General features: G+C 48.4%; 1 protein-coding gene across 4 annotated transcripts in view; it reads left to right on the top strand.

Annotated features, from left to right (window-relative positions):
- Nucleotides 1-21466, top strand: part of SPSB1 (splA/ryanodine receptor domain and SOCS box containing 1) — an 80306-nt gene that overhangs the window by 37248 nt on the left and 21592 nt on the right. The window contains exon 2 of one of the 4 annotated variants that reach the window (XM_075906489.1): nucleotides 19440-19548. The exons of the other annotated variants lie outside the window; for them this stretch is intronic. The gene's annotated coding sequence lies outside the window, so the exon portion shown is untranslated. The remainder of the gene's footprint in view (nucleotides 1-19439; nucleotides 19549-21466) is intronic. 4 annotated transcript variants of the gene reach the window in all.

Raw genomic sequence — 21466 nt, 5'->3', positions numbered from 1 at the left:
GCTGGATGGAGCCCACCAAATTTTTTCACAAGAGCCTGAAATACGTAAAATCCTTGATTAAGTGGCTTTCTCAGTCTGTCCTATGGTAGCACAAATCCACGTTTCATAAACTCTCTTGTATTATAAACTGGATTAATTTGTAAACTAGGGACACTTTGGGTACATCTATACTACGTTCGTCTGTTAAAAGATGATATGCAAATTTGGAGGTAATTTGCAGATCTTCCGATCACGTTATCGGAAGAGGTTTTTTTGAAAGTGAAAGCAGTTTAGATGGGGTTTTTTCAGAAGAACCCTGGGCACCTAATTTTTTAAGGAAGAAGGGTTCTTTTGAAAAAATCCCATCCAAACCACTTTCACTGTCTGGGGGGGGGGGGGAGGGGGAAAACCTCTTCCAATAACGCGATTGGAAGAAGATCCGCAAATGAGCACCAAATTTGCCTGTCTTCTTTCGACAGATGAACGTAGTCTAAATGTACCCTGTGTGCCCAAGGGGGGTCCTGGCAGCTGGAACTCTGCAGGGAAAAGGATGGTGGCCCCTCCGTGGAAGGGGAAGGCTCGGTTATATTACTGTGTATCTGTCTATTCCTACTGCCGTGTTGCACTTGACCATGACGAGACCTCAGCAGTTCCTAAATACTGTATTATGTAATGTCCCAGCAAACCCACGATGATCCTAACATAACTCTCCTCTAAGAACAGTCCGTTCTAGGCAGAGGAAAGATGCCAGCGCTTTTCCTTTCCTTACTGGCATGGTTGCAAACCCTCCATGCCAGAGAGATTCTGGAGGCACCTTGCCATCGTATGAAACTCACTTCCTTTATGCTGCAGGAGATCCCTAGGAAAGTGCTAGTACTTGGAGGGCTTGGACAACCTCTCCTGATTCCAGCACACAGAGGAGCAAGTGGTACCAGAAGGACAGCAAGTTTGGATCAGTCTCCACTTTTTACCTGGCTTGGGTGTTGATGCCATTGGCAAAGAAGAATTGCTTCTTCCGGCTGCATTGCTGAATTTGGAAAGGGTTTTTCCACAGCTCTTGTGATGTTGCTTTCCCAGCTCAAACTTGAAAAGAAAACACCCGGCTGCAGCCAGCTTTCTGTCATGGACACCTTTTATCTTGTGTTCAGCTCTTCCAAGCAGATGCTGTTTTGTTTTGTTTTGTTTTTTAGTTACAAAACTAAATTTAACAGGGCTTGCATGCTGGAGGGAGAAAAGAGGATTTCAAAGCTCCCCTTGCAAATTGCTTTAGTAATAAAAGGAGCTTTTTTGCGACAAGGTGAGCTCTGTCCTTCAGTCTCCTTCATGTAAATAAATTGACCCTTCCAAGCTACTTGGACCAACATGTCAGCTCTCCTAGTCTGTTTCCCTTGGCTGTTTCACTGTCAGCTCTGCAGTGTGTTGCCTCTTTGCTGAGGAGCAGATAGAACTTGAGCCAGAAGACTGGAAAATGAATTGAAGGGGAAGAGTTGGCTTGAGGAACATCACATGTCTGAGTGTTCCTGCAACTTGTTCATCTTCCAGTTGATTATATACTGTAGTCAGGCCTGTTGTGGGGCCTGGCATTTCAAAGGGGCCCAGCAGCTGGAACCCCAGACTCTTTAAATGGCCACTAGAGCCCTGTGTGTCACACTGCAAAGTCCTGGGGGGGCGTGATCAGATGGTCTGGCTGGTTCTGGCCCTCCCTCTTCCAACCAGGGCTCCACCCCTTCCAGGAACATGGAGCAGGGCCCCTGGGCAGGGTGTGTGTATCAGCTTGCCTGGTGCAAATATACCAGTGTCATGCCATTGGTGTGGTTCAGATTGGAGCTCTCCTTAGCACAACAGTGATAGGAAGCCAAATGGGCCTCAATCTTCAACTGTGGCAATGAAGTGATCTGTAGCTGATCTATTCAGCTTCTCTGCAGGGGATAAATGAAAGGGTAGGTGCATGGCAACACCTTACTTCCAGTCCCAGCTCTGCAGCTGTAGGCAAGTCACTTCTCATTGTCCCTGGAGATGAAGCTGAAGTGCCATGTGCATGCTGAGGCTTGTTGTTACCATGAGACACGTTTTTCCTTCCATTTTGAGAACCCATGGAGTAACAGAACAGAGCTGGGGATACTGTCTAGCTTGCATATTAATGGGGGACTTTTCCTGGTTCTTACCTCTGCTTCAGAGACCTCCTGCTGTGGTGCACTATTGGATCAAATGCTACTTCTCTCTTTCCTAGTGTTTTCCCCCCCAACCAGCTGATCACTGAGTGAGCCTTACTGATGGCCTACCAGTGGACTAGTATTGTTTGTGAACTAAGGACACAGACAAACAGTGAGGACTGTTGTTCTTCAGCTTGGAGGTCCTGGCTCATGAGCAGAAATAGGTATCCTACCTTTAAAAGTGGCTTGTAAAAGGCTTCTGCTTTTAAAATGGAGCTTGTTCCCCCCCCCCCCTTTTTTTAATTTAAAGGTGCTGAAAGGGTATTTATCCCCCTGGTCCCTACAAGTGGGACTCGAAATCTCCTAGTTGGCCTAGAAAATTTCACCGTGTACTGCATGAAGATCTTAGCATTTAAAAAAAAAAAAAACCACACGTGCGCGCACACGTTTTTGTAAGATTAGTAATATCAGGAATATCAAGTATGGTCTCCCAGGCTTGGAAGGATTTCCTAGGGTGTGAGCTCTTGCGCTTTAATTGCATGTGCAAGGGTGTTGCCTCTTTAACACAACCCCCCCAAATGCTTATTAAGTATTGGAGTGAACATAAGGTGTTTTTCAAAATCACTCCCTTGGTTTCTCCAGTTTGTGCCATCTTGTGGGGTTTGTGGTAATGGCACATTCTTCACGGTCCATCGTCTTCAGGGCAAGAAAGAGCTGACCACTTAGTGTTAGCAAATGTCCAACATCCTTTTGTTTCTCTGATTCGTAAGGGACCAAGACACAAGGCTAATCTCTGTCTGTGTGTGTCTCGCGCGCACACAAACACATCACCTTGGTCAATAACTTCTTAGAGGGCTACATGGACCTGACAAAAACATGAAGGGGATTCTTAATAGTTAAGGATTGGTGTGACCTTGGCATGAAACACCGCTCAAACACCCATATGCATCCCCCTCTCCTTAGATTTCTGCTCTCAGCGCTTTGTATCTGGCCTTAGTGCAATTTGGCCCAAGCAATCTCAGTAACTCATGTATCAGATACAAATGCAGTTTATTTTTGTTGTCATTCAGTAGATTGTAAGGGTTGTCTACACGGCAATAAACCCATAGCTGCCCATGCCAGTGGGCTTAGACTATGAGGATGTTTAATTGCAGCACAGATGTCTGAGTTCTGTGCGGTAGAAGGGTCCTATGGCTCTGGTGGCAGCCTGATCCCAAAAGCGTACCCTGCAGTTAAATAGCTCCTTAGCCCAAGCCCTTCATGCCCAAGTCAGCTGGCATGGGTTAGCCATGGGTTTTCAATTGCAGCATAGACATACCCTAACTGGAGTAGCTCAAAACTAAATCATTCACATGCTGGGAGGTGATTTTGTGCTTTGATTATTCAAATACATCTGTGGAGTGTAGTAACATGTATTTTTAAGGGGAAGCTGCTATGTTTAGCCTGTGAAGCATATGACACTCCGCCCTTGTTTATGTAAATGTTTTTTGAATATGAATATGCATAACTTGAATATGGTTTATGCAAAACAGGGCTAGAACCTCTAATTCCCTGAATGGGTATATTCTATTTGTGAGCATATTCTATTTGTGAGCATGTATCATTCTTGTATGTGAAGTTAGAAATATGAAATGTAAACATGCTTATTAATTCTAGTTGTTCTAGTGAAAGCCAGTAGTGGTACTTAAGGAACTTAATGGGCCCGGTGGTCAAGATGTTGATCTGTAATTGGTGTGTTTTTCCTGTAAGCCCAAACTCTGATTGGTCCTACAGAGACATGTGACCCATGCCACATAGTGCTGGAATCCATCTTGAATTTGATATTTTTCCACTGGGATGGGGAGGGTGAAACAAAGGATTACCATCCTGGGGAAAATCTTTTAAGGGATGGGAAGCAGTCAATAACGGTCTTCAGCTGACTTTTGAAATGGCCTTCCCACCCTATGCACAAGAAGCTGTTAGAGACAGACCAGACAAAAGATCAGTTCTGACCTTGAATTTTACCTGAAATAAGGTCTTGGGCGAGAAATATTATTTGTAACAGCTTCTCTTAGTGTATTATGCTTAGTTCGCATGTTTCATCTACTCTCGCTTAGTAATTTACTTTGATCTGTTTTCACTTCCAGTCACTTATCCTATTTTTTATTCTTCATACAACATTTTTTGTTACCAAACCCAGTGTAAATAGTTGTTATCTTAGAGGGGAAGCAACAGCTGTGTGCCTCTCTCTCTCTCTCTCTCTCTCTCTCTCTCTCTCTCTCTCTCTCTCTCTCTCTCTCTCTCTCTCTCTCGTGTTTTTTTTTTAATAGAGCGAACTCAGTGAGCTTTCTTTGTATAAAACTTTTTATACAGAGAAGTACAGATTTATTTGGGGTTTTGGTCCCTTTTGGTCAGCTCTTGGGTGCTGTGAAGTCTGTTGCTGATAACAGCTCGGGGAGGGCGCAGCCTTTGTGATACTCTGCTGGGGGGCTGTCACCAATGTGTGGGGGTGTGTCTGAGCGCTGAACTCATCTCCCTCCCCCAGTCTGCAGCCAGATGTGACTGTCAGCCGGCAGGTAGAACAGAAGGTTTATTAGTTCACAGGGATACCGTTTAGAACAGACTTGAAGGATAGGAACCAGGAGCAGTCAATGCAATCCATCTTGGCAAGAGGGGGGCCCCCCTCCCTGTATCCTATGCCTGCCGAGAGTAAATCCCACACTCAGCAACTAGTCTCAGCCCTGCAGGCAGACTTGCTGCCTCCACTGTCTAGCTTCCCAAGCAAAAGGCATCACCTGGATGCACCTCCTTCCCAGGCTCACATGACAGAAAACTTGGGCCATTGTAAATGTGCTGGGGCTAGGGAAGCCTCCCTCAATGAGCGTGACAGCCAAAATTCCTATCCCCATCTAAGTATTGGTGCAGTGCCCAGGGAAACTGAGGCACATACAGGGTTACCACAGGACAGCAGAAATTGCATGCATCGTAAGAGTGAACTCAGCAAATACAATCCACAGTTCATCACAGGCTGTTACCCCAACTCTGTGCTTTGTCTGGGGGAGTCCAGAACATCTAACCCAGCAGGACTGGGGTGGGGAGAACCCAGAGGGTGGGCAGGCAGGCTCAGGGGTATGAGCAGCACATTGGGTGACCATCTCAAGGGAGAACTCTGACCCATCTCGTTGCAGAACAGTTAATTGTCCTATGATTCATTTGGCAGCCTCTTGCTATGACCACACTAGGGGCATGTCTTCACTGTTCTTCCTCCCCTCCCACCCCCCCAAAAAATGTTGGCCAACCCAAGTAAAGAACATTCAGGTTAAAATAACAATGGAGATGAGGCTACTGCAGTTCAACACTAGACTTCATATAGATTTTAACTCGAGCTGTTAACGTGTGATAAGCAAATATGTCTCGTCTTCTGTGCTGTCTGCCCCAGGCTTCAGATTACCCCTTTTGTGCAGTGAAGACATACCTTCTATACAGGAAAATTAAAAGCTATAGAAGCAGATTCGGGAGTTGGAGAGAGGAGTTGCAGCAGCTACACAATGTATCAGCAGCAGCATGCCAACAGATCTTGACTTCTGGCTTGCCCAGTCTGTATTCTGGCATATTGGCTACTCATTTCCCAGAAGGAGCTGGCTGGGAAGACCTTTCCTGGGTTCTCCCTCCCACCTCCCCCAAGAGAAAGAGCAGACAGCTTGTCTGGGGGTGGTGACGGAATTTGAAATTTCATCTCTCCAGGCCACTTGTGCAAGGGACTTTCCTCGGTTTTGTCTGGCTTTGGTGTACTTCAGATGTTGGCTGCAAATAAATAAAACTCCTTGTTGATTCATAACGATGGCCTCTAACTAGGCTTGCTAATTCCGGTTGGTAGTGCTGATTGCCTTCCCGTCAGACAGTGGGGTCCTTTCTCTCCTCTCACAACAGGCGAGGGTTGGAAGGATTCGGAGTCTCCTAGACATTTGCACAATGCTTCTCTTCATCTTTCCCACACCTGAGTCCTCCATGCCCTGAAATCAGGAGGTTGTTTCTGCGTGGCTGAACGACGGGGGCTTTAACTGCGAAAGACTTTAATTGCATGCAGAACTTCATGGCTTGGCGGAGGGCGTTTGGGGGAGAACGGTACAGAACCTTTCGCTGACCTTTTGCTAACAAAGATTTTTCTCCCTTTCCGGGAAGACTGCAGCAGAGGGAATAAGCAATAATGTAGAAGCATCTTTATGTGGAAGTAGCATGAGAACTTAATGGTACAGGGAGGTTAGTGAACTAACCTCTGTAAGCAAAATGGGGTTCCAGTGTTTGCCTCACAGTTAGAGGGGAGTGAGGTTTAATTTCACTCCTCCTCCAAAGGCACTTGGACCTATTACTGAACAGCTTCGTGTCTTTCTGTCCAGGGCCGTAGTGGTAGCTGCATTGGTTATGAGAAGCTTAGCTATTAAGTTCTTGCTGTGATCCTTTTTTTAAACACTGTGCTGCTGCAGTCACATGGTGTAAAATAAGGCACCGGGATCACAGATGGATAAAAGACTAATATGATTAGACAGTAGGTTCTTCTAACTCTTCCAGGAATCCCGTCCCTGGAGCTGCTCGTTGTGTTCCTCCAGCAGCACACGCTGCAGTCTCGTGTATCACATGACTCTGTCAGTCCGTATTGCTAGTAAGAAAGAGGCATTTCTTTGTAACAAGAGGAAGCAGTTCTTGGCTTGATACTCATGGTGTTACGTTATGTCCCTGGGAGCTGAAATTAGTGTCAGCCTCCCAGTCTGTCTCGTTTAGAATCAATTCAGATTAAGATCTTTAACCAGGCCCATCCTGGGGTTCTCAGAAGGTATGTCTGCACAGCAGTGAAATGCCCATGGCTGACCTGTGTTGATTGACGACACTGACATGAGCCTGTATTTTCTTGCTGTATGAGGGAAGGCAAATATAGGCACTTCAAGGTGCTTGGGGACCGTACTGCATGTATTAAATCCTCTATCTCCATTTGGATTTGCTATTAATAGCCTACTAACATAGCAGCAAGGGGATTCAACTCTTGGAAGGGCTGTCCAATTGCTGCAGGGAGGGGATTTTGGCCACATTTGGAATGGAATTACTGCCTATCCCCCCAAGCAGTCACACTGGCACAAGCTGGCAGAGTTGGTGGCTTTCCACTGGCTACCCGCTATCCCCCGACAGAGGGGAGAGACTTGCATGTTAAATCTGATGCAGAGGGGGAGGGCAGCGTGCACGTCACCTCAATCGTTAAGCTGCTGCTGAAGTAGCGTAGACAAACCTTCCGTGCATGCTGATGACAAGCGATGCTGTTATGTATGGGGGTCAGGTGCTGCTTGTGTCTGGTCTTCTGGGTTCACTGCAAACTGAATTCAAGGAGGGGATTGTATTGTCACCTTATTCCTTCCTGTCAATATGCTCTCACCTTTACTCTGTCTTGTGCTGTTACATCTCAGACGCTGTTAAAAGGCCACAAAACAATATCTGCTGTACAGCGCTCCTGAAAGGGGTTAAATGTATTCTAGAGTTGATCTGTCCTAAAATTACATTCTTGGTGTCTGACTTAACAGCTTTCCTCAATTCATGCAGCTGCCTGTCGGGTCTAATAAAGCATTCTAAATTTGCCAGTAATTGGGAAATCATTAATTGTTCACTTACAGTTGTTCTTTTCTAGTTCCTGCCTGAAAACTTGATGCTGTTTGTGTACACAATAGGAATGTGAAGGACTAGTCAACTATCCGATAAGCAAATGCTTATTGGATAGTTGACTAGATACCCCCCCCCCCAACCTTGCTGCCTCTATCTGATAAAGGCAGCAGGAGAGGAAGAAAAGGGGAGGGGGGTACTTCAAAGCAGCAGTGCTGCTGGAAGGCTGGGGCCGGACCCCAGGCTCCATGCAGCACTACCATTTTGAAAAGCCAAGTGCAGCCGGAGGGCCCTGGAGGTTTTTCGCCTTCCTCTGTAGCATTGGGCACAGATCACAGCTGAAGGACTCTCTGCATGTTGGGGCCTTCAAAGTATTTGAAGGCTTCAATATCTGAGACATAGGTGAGAGGATTATTCTAAGAGGGGTGGGCGAGATTCTGTGGCCTGCACTGTGCAGGGGGTCAGACTAGATGATCATAATGGTCCCTTCTGACCTTAAAGTCTATGAGTCTGAGTCTATGAGGGCCAGCTGGGGTGTCCCCAGGCTGCATGCGGTGTTTCAAAGCAGCAGCACTACGTGAAGTCCGGAATCAGTCCTCCAGCTGACTCCGGGCTCCATGCGGCGCTTTCACCGTTGAAGTGTAGCAACAGGGCTATTGCTACACCTCAAAGGCAGAGGCGCCCTATTGATGAATCAAATAGTTGATGCAAAATGTATAGGAGCACTTCAGTCTATACCCTCCTTTCCTCCCCGCTTCTAATAAAACATGGCTTGCCTTGGATGGGTTCAGCCAAAGTTCTACATTCAAACTTGTGCTGTAATAACAAAAGGCATTTAAGACCGATGGGGTTATTCTGGTGCAAATCTGCATGAGCACCTTATTTGCCATAGGTGGAGCTCAGCTGACTTGGCCAAAGGCTTGTAACAAGCCAGTTTTAGCTAAATCATCTTGAGCAAGTTCTTAGAGTGCAGAACCACGTGTGAGAACTAGTGTAACCAAAAGTGTGTTTTTTTTAAACCAGTGCGCTTCTTGTGTTCGCACCTGATGGTGTGAGACAGGAGAAACTAAACAGATGCATATATCACTCAACAATGCTGTGTCCATTTACTGAACATCAGTAGCAAGGCATATGCACCAGAGATGGATGAAGCCAGAAAAACCCAATGCTGGTCTCCAAGGAATTTGAAGTTGGAAAGGCAGGAAAAGAGAAACTAGTGCTCACATAGGGTGTGTCTAGACTACATGCCTCCTTCGACGGAGGCATGTAGATTAGCCAGATCGGAAGAGGGAAATGAAGCCGCGATTAAAATAATCGCGGCTTCATTTAAATTTAAATGGCTGCCCCGATCTGCCGATCAGCTGTTTGTCGGCAGATCGGGGCAGTCTGGACGCGACGCGCCGACAAAGAAGCCTTTCTTCATCGGCACAGGTAAGCCTGGTTTCACGAGGCTTACCTGTGCCGATGAAGAAAGGCTTCTTTGTCGGCGCGTCGCGTCCATACTGCCCCGATCTGCCGACAAACAGCTGATCGGCAGATCGGGGCAGCCATTTAAATTTAAATGAAGCCGCGATTATTTTAATCGCGGCTTCATTTCCCTCTTCCGATCTGGCTAATCTACATGCCTCCGTCGAAGGAGGCATGTAGTCTAGACACACCCATAGAGAGTGTGGGGTGGAAAGGAGAGACCAAATTAACTATCGTGGTTGTGCTGCGTCTCTGGACTTCAAGAAGTTTAGTGGAAGGGAATTGATTCATCTTCCAACCACAGGCACTTCTATATCTGTCTAGAGACTCCTTTTGCTATTGTCCGGATGGATCCACTTCCTCCTAGGAAAGAGATGCTGCTTAGGGTTGGGAAGAACTTTGATCAAGGTTCTTCCTATCATGTAATAATGCCTCGCTTTTATACAGTGCTTTGGTCCATAGATCACAAAGGAGGGTTGTATCATTATGCCCATTGGTAGGTGGAGAAAGGACACAAGGGGCCACCAGACTTGCTGAACCTCTGGGGAAGGGCCCAGCTCCGCAGTCCTGGAAAGGGGTGAGGCCTCCGGTGGAAGGAATGGGACTGTGGCAGCCAGCTGTCAGTACTGCCCAGAGCATGCCCTTCCCCTGCCCTCAGAGCCACCTGGAGGACGCTGTGTAGCATTCCAGTGGTGATTTTTAAAAGGCCCACGGCTCTCGGGCCCTTTTGAATTGTGGCGCCTCCAGGCAACAGTACAGGGAGGAAGCTGCGCCTTTCCACTGCCAGCAGTGCAGTAGCAGAGCTGGTATTTGCATCCAGTCTCCTGATCCCACTCTAGCACCCAACTGATTAGGCAACATCACTTCTCTTTACTGCTAGCCGAACATGCTGCTTGTGCCTTCCAGTCCTGAAGAGTGACTGCCTCCATTCAGCCTCAGAAAACGCATCCTTGATGCAGATGGCACAAACACATACTGACCCAGTGTGTGTCTGTTCCGAGCTGGAGGAGGGTGGGTGCAAATTCAGTCTCTGCGGTTCAGTTGCACATTGAGCCTATTGCCACAGACTGCCCATAAATAAAGGGAGCACTTCTATGCACCTCAAAATTTCTCGAGCTCTTCTATGCCAGAGAGCAGGTGAGAACGTTTGGGGATAGTGGTGTGTAGAGGGACACCAGCTAATACAGGGGTGGCCAACCTGCAGCTCATGAACTGCATATGGCTCTTCAGAGGAAAAATTTCAGCTCCCGCACTCGCAGCTCCTCTCACGGTCCCCTGCTCTGACCTTTTTTCCTTGTCTGGGCCACTGTGGCCGATGGAAGCCTGCTTGGGCCATATGCAGCTCTGAAAGGGGGGCAGCCCCCCCCTTTTTTCTCAACTTCTTTTCTTCGGCTCTTTGCACTGTATTCACCATTATTTTGGCTCTTTGTCTGTAACGGGTTGGCCACCCCTGGGCTAATAGATCAAGTGGTATTGGCAAATGTTTTCTGAGCAGCCTTGCCAATGCTATATCTACACTTACGCAATGCAAGTGTGCTGCTAGAGCATGTCACTGTAGGCAATTCATTCCAAGAGGCAGTAGCAAAGGCCATGTCTATATTTACGGCACCAGAGATCTATCTTCTGGTGTTCAATTGAGCTTGTCTAATAAGGACCCGCTAAATCGAACACTGAGGGTACTCCCAGTCAGTGCCACAAGGAGTAATGGATGCCGTCAGCCTCCCAGTATGAAGACTGCACCAAGTTCTGCTTAAGGTATGTTGATTCCAGTTATTTACATAGCTGGGGTTGTGTACCTTAAACCAACCTTCCAGGTTTAGTATAGACCTGGCTTAAGTCCTTCCAGAATTAGGTTGGCTTAACGACATGGCTCAGGGATGTGGCTTTTTCACACTCGGAGATGTAGGTGGGCTGACCTTACCTTTTAGTGCAGACCAGGCCACAGCATCCTTGCCGTAACTTCCCTTTAGGCAGAGACTTGACTGATGTAGAACCATTTACTGTAGCTATGCGTCAGACTCAACAAAGCCTTAGAAGAGAACAGGCTGAGTAATATAGTGCTTGCTCGTGGGGGGATTTCTGCTCTCCAGTTAATAGAGCTTGTGACATGGCTAATGCAGCTTAAGTGAAAAGAGGAAGGAGGAGGTTGCAGTTTGACAGCCTTAGTATTGTTAAAACAGTTTAAACTCGGGGATTTTCCATCCGGAGGAGATGGGGGGTGTGTGTGGCTGTTGTTGGGACTGGCTTGTTGTTTGTCTCGCTTGGAATCTTGCTGAGCTGCTTCCAGCACCGAAACATTTCTCTGCCTCTTCTTGAGTTGGCAAAGGGCTGGAACAGTGGCACTTCCAGCTGTGTACTGGCAAGCAGAAGTACATGTTCACCGTTCTTGTCATGCTGCTTCTTGCAGAGGTCGTAGGACGCCTCCTTTGTCTGCAGACTAAGCATGTGAACAGGCAACTGGTTAACCAGTTACTTGGTATGGATCACCCTCATTATATCCTAGGCTAATGAAGGGTAACCTAGGCTAGTGAGTGGGCCACGTGAGTGGCTGGCTCTTCATCTCAGTGGGCTGCAAGATTGTTGTAACAAAGACGATCTCCCAGGGTAGGGTAGTTTTGCTCACTGCACTTGTGTACCTAGGATTTGCAGGGTGCCAATTTGAATCGTAGCAGCACTTTGGATGCGGAGGGAGCATACGGCTCTCGCAATGTTGTGTACAATCAGCACGCACATCCCTTCGTGTGCTCTCGCTTTGCGTGTGTGTCACTTCTGTAATACCAGGAGTGAAAAAGCTACGTGGTCCAAAACCCCCAGGATCTGGCGACCCTGTGCATGGGGAACAGTAAACAAAATGTATCGTGGGCCACAAGGCCACAGGATGCTCACCACTGTCCTAATGCCTCTTCTCTTCCAATGTCTGGGCCTTTCTCTTGTCTACTCTTCCATTCTCCATACAGTTCACCCTCCAGGTCTTCTGCTCTTGCTCGGATGCAACATTGGCTTGCAGGACGCTACTGAACATGTCCTCCCCAGTCGTCCTCAAGTGGCTCATGCATTCTGCAAACCCCTCCAGAGCACCGCAGTTACAGCCAACACACACAGAGGCCCATTGTCTGAATAGGCACAACAGAAAGTGAAAGTAAAGATTCAGCATTCTTTTCACTTGCTCCCCTTCCTTTTAAACAGCATGTGTTTATTGACACTTCTGAGTGCTTGTGTATGGCTCTTCTCTCAGCTCCAGTATGGCTAGTCAGAGATGGGGGACATGGGGAGGGAATTGCTTCGTGGCATGAACGTATCATTACAGGGCAGTGACACTGGACAGTGGGCCCTGTTCTGCACTGGTGGCAGTGGTTTTAGCAAATCTCACTCTTGAGGCTAACAAAAGCACGAAGTATGGCTGCGGCTCCTGCTGGCATCCCGAAGCTGGCTGTGCCCATATACTGCTAACCTGTAAACTTCGGCGGGCACCGTTGTCATAATCCCCCGACGGGCGTGGGAAAGCATCCTGCTGCAAAGGAAGAAATGAGCCAGCTGAAACCTTTAGGAACGGATTGCAGAGCATCTCTGGGAAGTACCATTGAGCAATCTTAAGGATTCCGTGGACGTCCCTGGGTACAGAAACTGTTCCACATTTGCCCCCTCCTCTCCCCATGTAAAGCAGATAACTCTACTCCTGTTATACCAATACCTCTTCTTGTACATGTGTGATAATGAGAAGTAGATAGGTGTGTCCTGTTCACTGGGAGGGTCCATCACTATAATGGAAAATAAATTTACAAGTTCATTTCCCTGCATCATGCTCACCTGTGCTCGGAGGACAGGGTTGTGGTTGAGGCTCACACAGCATAATTGGACCCGCCCATTGCATATCCCCCATCCTCTTTCTCACCCTAGCTATGCACCCTTGACTTCCCAGAGATTTCACTGTAGCATGTGGAATGATGATGAGGTTTCTGCCAAGTACAGCCATGCCATCTTTTGTGAAAGCAGCAGGCCTGCAGCTGGGCTCTGGATCAACCGTCTCTCCCTGGCCTTCTGGTATGCTTGCCGCAGATCCTGTTCTTCCTCAAGACTCTGCTGCTGGTCCCCTCTCCTGCATCCCCTAAGTAGCCTGCTGATAGACGTCCACGTTTCTACAGCTGGGCCATTGCTGTGCTTTCATAGGCCCAGGAGATGCAGTATCTCCTTCTCCAAGCTGGAGGCTTGAAACCATTGGTCAGCTGGTCTCCATGCAGCAATGGAGAACAATGAGGTGAGCTCACCAAACTGGGCAATCAGGAAAATACATTTGAAAAATTCATGGGAGTGGGGGCCCAAAGCAGTCGAGTTCCCAATTGTGATCAGAAGGGTTAGTGCTGGGCCCTGTGGGACAGCTGCTGGAGGACTGTTAGCGCTGACTTAGGTATCGCAGGGTCTATACTTGTGCTACAGTGACACTCTCTGAGCTGGTAGGAGCCATAGAGAGCTTACATCGGTGGGATTCCAAGTGTAGACTCCCACATGCGCAGATTAGTCAGCACAGGGTGACTACCATTGACCTATTTTTATAATGTAGATAAAAGCTGATGTTCTCTCCGGATGCTCCAAAAACTGAATCCCCGACATGAATCAGGGCCACAGTTCTGGTGCCTAAAACAGGATGGTGAGGAGACTTGCACAGCACTTTCCCTTCTCTGGACCCTTGCTTGTGGCAGTGTCTTTGCCATTCTGGGTGGAGCCTCCAGGCTAGCAGTTTAGAATGACCTGCATTTTACATGTGTTGAGCTGTTTCTGTGGCTAGGGAGTCATCGCATCCCTGGGATCCTCTGCAAGAGCCCCACATCCTGGTAGTCTCAGGTGCGTGAAAGATTTTAAGCTAGAAAGTAAATTTTCTTCCCTTGCTTTGGATGTTAGATGTCTGCCCAATGCGTTTTTGGATTCTTCAAGGGGGAGGATGATCTCCAGCTAACCAGCTGCTCACAAAGGATGTTAAAGGCCATTGGGTCACAGGGAATGGCTCCCAGCTCCCTGTGCCTCACCCATACACCAAGTGGCATAACTGCTTGTGGTTTAGCACAAAAACATTTTCTTCCAGGTATATGCATGGCCCTGTCCAATCAGCAGCGGGCTGCATGTGTGGCCTGCGAGACATTTTGTTTATTGTTGCCCACAGAAGGGTTAAGAGACGTGAAGGGAGGTGCATGCTGTTTGCACACAACATTGACTGAGAGCTGGGCATTCCCTCCGCATTCAATCAAAGCGCTGCTACAATTCAGTTGACACTGCAAATTGTAGGTACGCAAGCGCAGTGAGTAAAACTACCTTGTCCAGGAGACCATTTTGGTTATGACATCTTGCAGCCATTCACTAGCCTAGGTTGCTCATCCCTGATATATGTGCAGACTTCCTCCTTTCCAGCCTTTGGCATTCTTTTTTCTCCTCTCTCTCTCTTCTCTTCTCCCCCCCCCCCCCCCCCCCCGAGAGACTACTTAGTACAGATTGTCACTGGGATTGGAGGCCTGTCCTGTGTGAGGCTGCCTTGTTGAATCCCTGACAAACTTACTGTGTTCTCCGAACAAAGGCAAAGCAAGGCATCAACAGTGAAAGGCCTCTTGGCTTTGTTTGGCAGGCCTGTCTTTGAGAGCTGTGCTGGCTCCTGGAATGGAGTGTCATCTAGTGGCTACAGCAGGCAATAGGAAGAGACCAGGGTTCTAGTTTTCACCTTGCCTACCGCTAACCAGAACAGCATAGGAACTGTGCCACCGCGCTGTTTGAAAATTGATTGTCGCTGGGGTGCACTGCGCCTTTGCCTGGCTTTTTGTAAGGGAAGAAGGAATGAATTTCCTGGAATGCTCAGGCATCAGGGGAAACCCATCTCTGATCTGTGCTCATCCTAGTCCTATGTGACCCTGATAACTGGAAGAGTCTTGGGTGTGTTGATTACTAGCCCAGATCCAGCCTGGGCCACTAGCGTCTGGCAGTAGCAGTCTGGCTGCTGAGAGACCTGTGTGAAAATGAGTGAGTGACTTCCGCCTAGTTCTTGTTGCGAAGGACACAGCTACGCTGCAGGACGCTGTGTCTGGCTTATGTCCACAGACGTGGCTTTCATGGCTAAAAATCACTGTGTAGATGCTCAGGCTGGCATCCAGACTCTGAAACCCTGCAAGGGGCATAGGTCTCTACGCCCAAATATCTACGGGGTAAATTTTAGCTCTGCAAGAAGGGAGCAGTGAGGCTCTTCGCATTGTAGTTTAGTGGGGTTTTTTGGGTTTGTGTTGGTGGTGTGGTGTGTTTTGTCACGGTAATGTAGACACACTCTAGGTGTCCACACTGGTGGGTAGGCATGGGAAATATACCAAGGGAGTTCGGTCTTGGCTTACTAGCAAGTCCTGCCATGACAGGGAAGCCGTGCATACTGGAACATGGGAACCTTGAGTTTCATCACTGCCTGTGCTGTAAGTGTGTGTCCAGACTGCTGACAGACAGGGGCGGCCCATGAGCCTAGGCAAACTAGGCAGTTGCTTAGGGCGCCGCTGGTCTGGGCGCCCCGTGATGATGTCATGGCCATTGATGGCTGTGCAGGCGGGGGTGCCAGCTGCCTCAGCCGGCCTCAGGCCGCTCCTGCTGAGACTTCACCAGGCCCTGGGCAAGGTGGGGAAGAGGCAGCTCTGGGCCCCTAAAAGGGGTGGAGCCTCAAGTGCAAGGGGCAGGGCTGGGGCTAGCCTGCTGCAGCTAGCTCTTCAGCACTGCCTGGCGTGCTATCCTGGGCTCCAGCTGCGATTTAAAGGGCCCAGAACTCTAGCTGCTGCTGTTCCCACTGTAGCAGCTAAGACCCTGGACGCTCTTAAATTGCCATGCCGTAGGGCAGCTCCCCCCTTTGTCCTCCCCTGTCCACGGGCCTGCCATGTGGATATACAGCTCTGCAGCAGGGAGCCCTGTCCATCCACGGAGCTGCTTCTACCTCAGAACAATCTAACTCCCAGCAAAATGGCTGCTCCAGTCCGTCTCCTGAGCTTTCAAGCAGTGTCTGCCCCACTGCCGCTTGGACAAGGATGGGGGGAGCTTTGGTGGATGCTGTTGTACAACGTCAGTGTGGATTCCTGCCACCAGCACAGCTGCTGCTATCATGAAACCACAGTGACTCACTACTAACGGGCTTCAAGAGAAGAAGGGTGCTGTTACGAAAACACACGTCCTGGTGGCTTGTTTTGTTGGCCCGTCGTGCCGTCTCAGCAGAAGAGAGCTTCTGATACGGGAAGAGAAACTCTGGATAGTGGTAGAAACTCAAGTTTCTTTCCCTCCCTTCCTCACTGTCTCAAACTGGTGTCGTGGTCCAACTAGTGAAACGGAATTTAAGAAGGTCATCTCGGCAGCTAAATATCCAGGCTGCTGCATGGGCTATAAATAAGTCAAGGGAATGAATTAGTCTCTGGAACTGTTGCTGTGTCTGAGGAGCTTGCTTTGGCTAAGGGTTATGGGTGTTCCTGTAGTACAAACAGCTCCAAAGGTAAACATCTGCTATTTTAAATGGATGGTGGCATAATAGCAGAGGAAATACTTTGTTGAAATGCAGCTTATCCTGCCTTTAGGACTCCTGGGTTCAGAGAAACCTGATAAGGGGAGTGATTCATCAGCTAGACATGTCTATCCTTGAGGGAGGTGAAGAAGGCATCAGCTGTTTAATTCTGTGCCTGATCTTGAGAGCTTCTAAATACACTGGAACCTGGGGCTAACCTGAGAACCTATCTCCTTGCTGCCCAGTGACTATGGCAAAAGGTGTTAATTTTAGAGGCCTCCCCTCTTGACCTATTTTTCTATGGCTATAGGACTGCTTGATTCTTTATTCCACCCAAACTTTTCTCCGCCTCTTGCCTGTTTCACCAATGGGTCCTACAAAAGAGCTGCTCCGAGAGCCATCCCTGATGCTGCACTTTCCAGTTGGATGTGTTCCTGGAGAGCAGTGACAAGAAAAAAGTGACAAACTGCCAGGGCTGAGGGGTCAGTGGTAGGAAACCTACCCACCTGCTGTTAGACGCCCCATGAGTCACAGGCGCATGAAGCTTTCCAAGTTAGAACAGCTGCACTGAGCTAGAACTAGTGATTTCAGTAAATCCAGTAACGTGTCAACTATTTCTTGAGGCCTTAGGTGCACCACCCCAGAAGTAGAAGTGGAAAGTTGGTGTGGCCACAAAGGATCAGTCTTCTACCCACTTAGCTCACCACCTGGGTGTGACTCAGGCCTGTCAGCTGAAGTTTTCTTTTTTTAAGTAAAATAAAACCCCCACCAAAGCCATGATGCAATTGGTATTAATTTAGTGGTGTCTCAGTTCTTTGGCCAGGCCTGGGCTATGGCTGTCAGTTGTTAGGGTTGCGAGGTGTCTGGTTTTGAACTGGTCAGTCCAGTATTTGAGCTTTCTGGTTGGGAAACAAATTGAGAAAATATAAATGTCCGGTATTTGCTAAATAAATGTGATGAAATGTCGTGTGTCTGATATACCCAGCTATGCGCAGGGTATTGCTGGGGGTTGTAGGAGCCCCTTGGAGCTCTAGTCATTGACCAGGGTCCTATCAGGGAAAGGTGCAGTAAAATAAAAAACACAGCCCCTGCCTCCAGTAGCTTCTGGGCTGACTGGAGGACAGGAGCCATAGACGGAGAAGCCTGCGAGAGTGCCTTGTGTTTCAAAAAGCTGCACTTTGTCCTGCATGCTGAGCATGTGTGGGAAGGGGGATGTGAAGGCTAGCTTGTAAAAGCAGGGAGAGGTTGCCTGAGAGACAGGTGAGGAAAGGCAAGGCCCAGTTACATAACTTGGATAACAGCATGGCAGGCACCTCTCTCTACTGTCTCCCAACTGTCCAAACCAGTCTTTCCAGCACTGCTAAGCCCTGGCTTTGGGATCTTCGCTAGTGATGATGCAAACCAAGCCTGGCTCATTAAGGGTTGTCTTTGGGGGGGAAGCATATGTAAGCTTTTCAAGTCCTGGCAGGGCTAGAAGCTAACTTCAGGAATAGGGCCGGTATGAGGAGGGTGGAGATGGAAGGAGAGATTCCAAAGAAAAGGTGAAATCCTCCACTGACTTTGTGCCCACACCATACTGTGGTTCTCGAATCCTTCCCCATTACAGGCTCTGGAAGTATTGTTTTATAAGAAACCATAGCGCTGATTCTGCAATGTTGGGCGCTGTGCCCTTGATTTAAACCATTGACTCTTCATCCCCCGACTCTGATCCTAGACTTAATTGCAAATGGTGTTGACTCTGGTGTGAGGTGCTGCATACCCATCTCTTCGTGTGACTCTGCCCACGAGCCTCGGCTTTAGTAGGCCCTGCTGATTTGCCACTGTGCGCCTTTTGAGCAGACGAGCAGCTGCGTCAGCTCCGTAATGTTTATAAATGTCCGCAAATGGCTGAGAAAAGAAACGACTAGTCTGAGGTGCTGAACTAGGAGCGCCTGGCCCCTAGTCCTGACATTAGAGAAACGATGGCAAATGATGCATGCTCAGACCCTCTGAAAGTTTGTTCTCCTGTCTGGGGCAGGCACTTGATCTAGTGCAGTGTTTCCCAAATAGTATTCTGTGGAACCGTGGGGTTCCACGAAGTGAAAATAACGGTTCCACGCGAAAATTCCATTACAACATTTTACGATTTAAAAAATTAATATGTAAGCATTTATGAATTTTATTGAAAACAGTTTTCATTTGTTCGCCCCGACACATGTCCCTGTGTAATGCCAGCTTAGCCAGAGAGTGGGGACAATGATGTCACTACTCAGCGCTGATATCCATATGTTGTTAGGGGTGCCACACAATTCTTTTGAGTTCAAAAGGGTTCTGTGGCCAATTAAATTGGGAAACACTGATCTAGCAAATCAGCTTTCTGAAATAGTCAGTGTCCCTTTTTCACTGAAGAATGTGGATCAGCTGCCATGCCAGCATATGTTGCAATTGACACTGGCCTACAGCCAAGTCCGTAAAATCTGACTCAGTTTCCTCATTGGTGAAATGCTTACACTGCGGCATGGGAGGGCTGATGACTAATATTTGCAAAGCTCCTTGGAAAGGAATAGCTCTCTGTAATTGCCTAATTACTGTAAGGACACGTTGTTCTCTTGGTACCTCCTAACTTCCCCCTCTGATGTGGGGAAAATTACTGGGCAGGCAAATCCATGCATAATGCAATGTACAGGTGGCTCTCAGTGCTGCCGTATCTGCCAGACCGCAGCTTCGTGTTTCCTCCACAGGAGTCTATCTGGAGTTCAGAGCGATGGTTCTTGCTCTAACTCACCACATATGATCATCATCAACCATGTCTCCGGTACACGCTGTCTGCAACCTTTGCATAAAAACAAGGTATGTCTGCAACCCATCCGCACACTTTGCTCGCTTCATAGAGAGCTGTGGACAGATGGCTGGATTAACTCTCGCTGGCAATGGTTGTCGGGACATCTGACAGTCTGGCTTGTGGCACTGCAGGTGGCTTAGACACCACGAGATGTACCTGGAAACCGAGCTCGTTAGATCAGCTCTCTGATTTGTGAGACTGCTTGGGAATTATTGAGACGCACACAGTACCACTAGCAGCTGATCAAAACAACATTTTGCCAGTGGGCTGCAGCCAAATTCTCTGGCTCAGCAGGATATTGGAGAGGAGCAAAGGGGAGAGTTGTGGGGAAGGTCAGGGCTGCAGCTGCAAACTGGGGACATGGGAAGGGGCTTTGGCTAATTTTCTCAGCGCTTTGGTGGAGATGTTGTTCAGTATCAGTTCAAAAATGTGTTCTCAAACTGTCAGGGCTGTCCCCTGGGGAGGTGGCTGGCAAGTGAACTATTAGACCAAGTTGGATCCTGCCAGTGCTTACAGTGCAAACCTACTCAGTGACCTAGCTATGTCAAAATTCTTGAAATATCCCCATGCGGTGTTCCCTGTAAGCTGAGCACTTGGGCTGCCACCCAGGAGAGATTCAAATGCCGTTCAGCTGATTAACAGAGCACCCAGCATGTGTTTCTATTAGTGGTGCACATCAGCACATGTCTCAGTGCACACAACAAAATTTATTCTGTACACAAATGCAAAATGGAGGGAACACGGTCCCCATGTCCTTATCTCTCTTAAAGGTGCCTTCTAGAATATAGAGCTGCTAAATCTGCTTCCCAGAAGTCATTGGGCAGTGCTGCCTCTCCCTGGGTCTTAGGGTTCAAGGCAACAGGCTGCGAGTCCCTTTGGGATTTGTATTGCTGGCTGTTCTCTCCAGTTCCCCCATCCTCCTTTAAAGGGTTATAATGGTGGTGACTGCAGGAACCTTCACCCTAATAGAAATGGGATTCTTACTGTGCTTGGCATTGGATGCAGGGCTAATGAGCTCACAGGTTTTCAGAAGACGGTGCACTAATCTTTGCAATGCCTTGTTAACGAGGAAGTTCTCTCTCATAACTATTACCCCGCCCACATCAGGTCTGCTTTGGCCCAGAGAGAGAGAGAAAAAAAGATAAAACTGCATTTCTAAAAAACAACCTTGGTTGAGACCCAGATGGGAGGAGAAACGGAGACACAGAGGAGAAGTAACTGCTCTAGGTCCTCAGGTGTGAACATTTTAATTTAAAAAATGTTGCTTCAGTATGGTGATGGAATAATGGTTTGGCTCAGCATAGGGAACAGTGGAGTATGGGCGCTGTGTGTGGACCAGCCTTATTTAAAGAGACAATCCCGTGACTGATGGAGCTACAATTTGTGGCACCGTTTGTTTCTTCCCATCAGGTTGCAAGTAGCTGGGGCTGGTTTGCCTACAAACTGTTAAACGTGGAATCCTGCCTTCCGACATGGCGCCGTTTTGTGCCAGTCCTGCTCCATCAAAGGAGGGGGAAAAAAGCAAACTAATGTGCTCCCTGTCCATCCTTGCCTAGAAAGCACCAGGGTGTCCTATTGCTGCCAAGGAGACCCTGGTAGCACTTGACAGGGTACAAACCCTTCCACATGTGTCGCTAGATCTGTGGCGCTAATGGTAATGCTTAAGCCCCAAGTGCACGCACGCTGGTGCGGGGGGGGGGGGGGGAGTGGAGAGGAATTTCCCCAGGGCCCAGTGATTTATAAAGGGTTCTACTGCAGCAGCCAGAGCCCCTGGCCCTTCAAAATCACTGCCAACGCACCAGGCGACTCTGGGATCTGGCAGGGAGGGGCGCTGTGCCATCCAGGTGGCTGGGGGAGAGGCTAGCTGCCCTAGCCCTGCCCCTCCCACCCTGCCCCCCATTGCCCAGGGGCTTGGTGATCCTGGTG

This window comes from Pelodiscus sinensis, chromosome 23 (genome assembly GCF_049634645.1).
Source record: "Pelodiscus sinensis isolate JC-2024 chromosome 23, ASM4963464v1, whole genome shotgun sequence".
In the NCBI taxonomy this organism is placed as follows: Eukaryota; Metazoa; Chordata; order Testudines; family Trionychidae; genus Pelodiscus; species Pelodiscus sinensis.
Note: the sequence above shows the minus strand (reverse complement) of the source record. Positions and strands in the feature narration are given on the sequence as shown.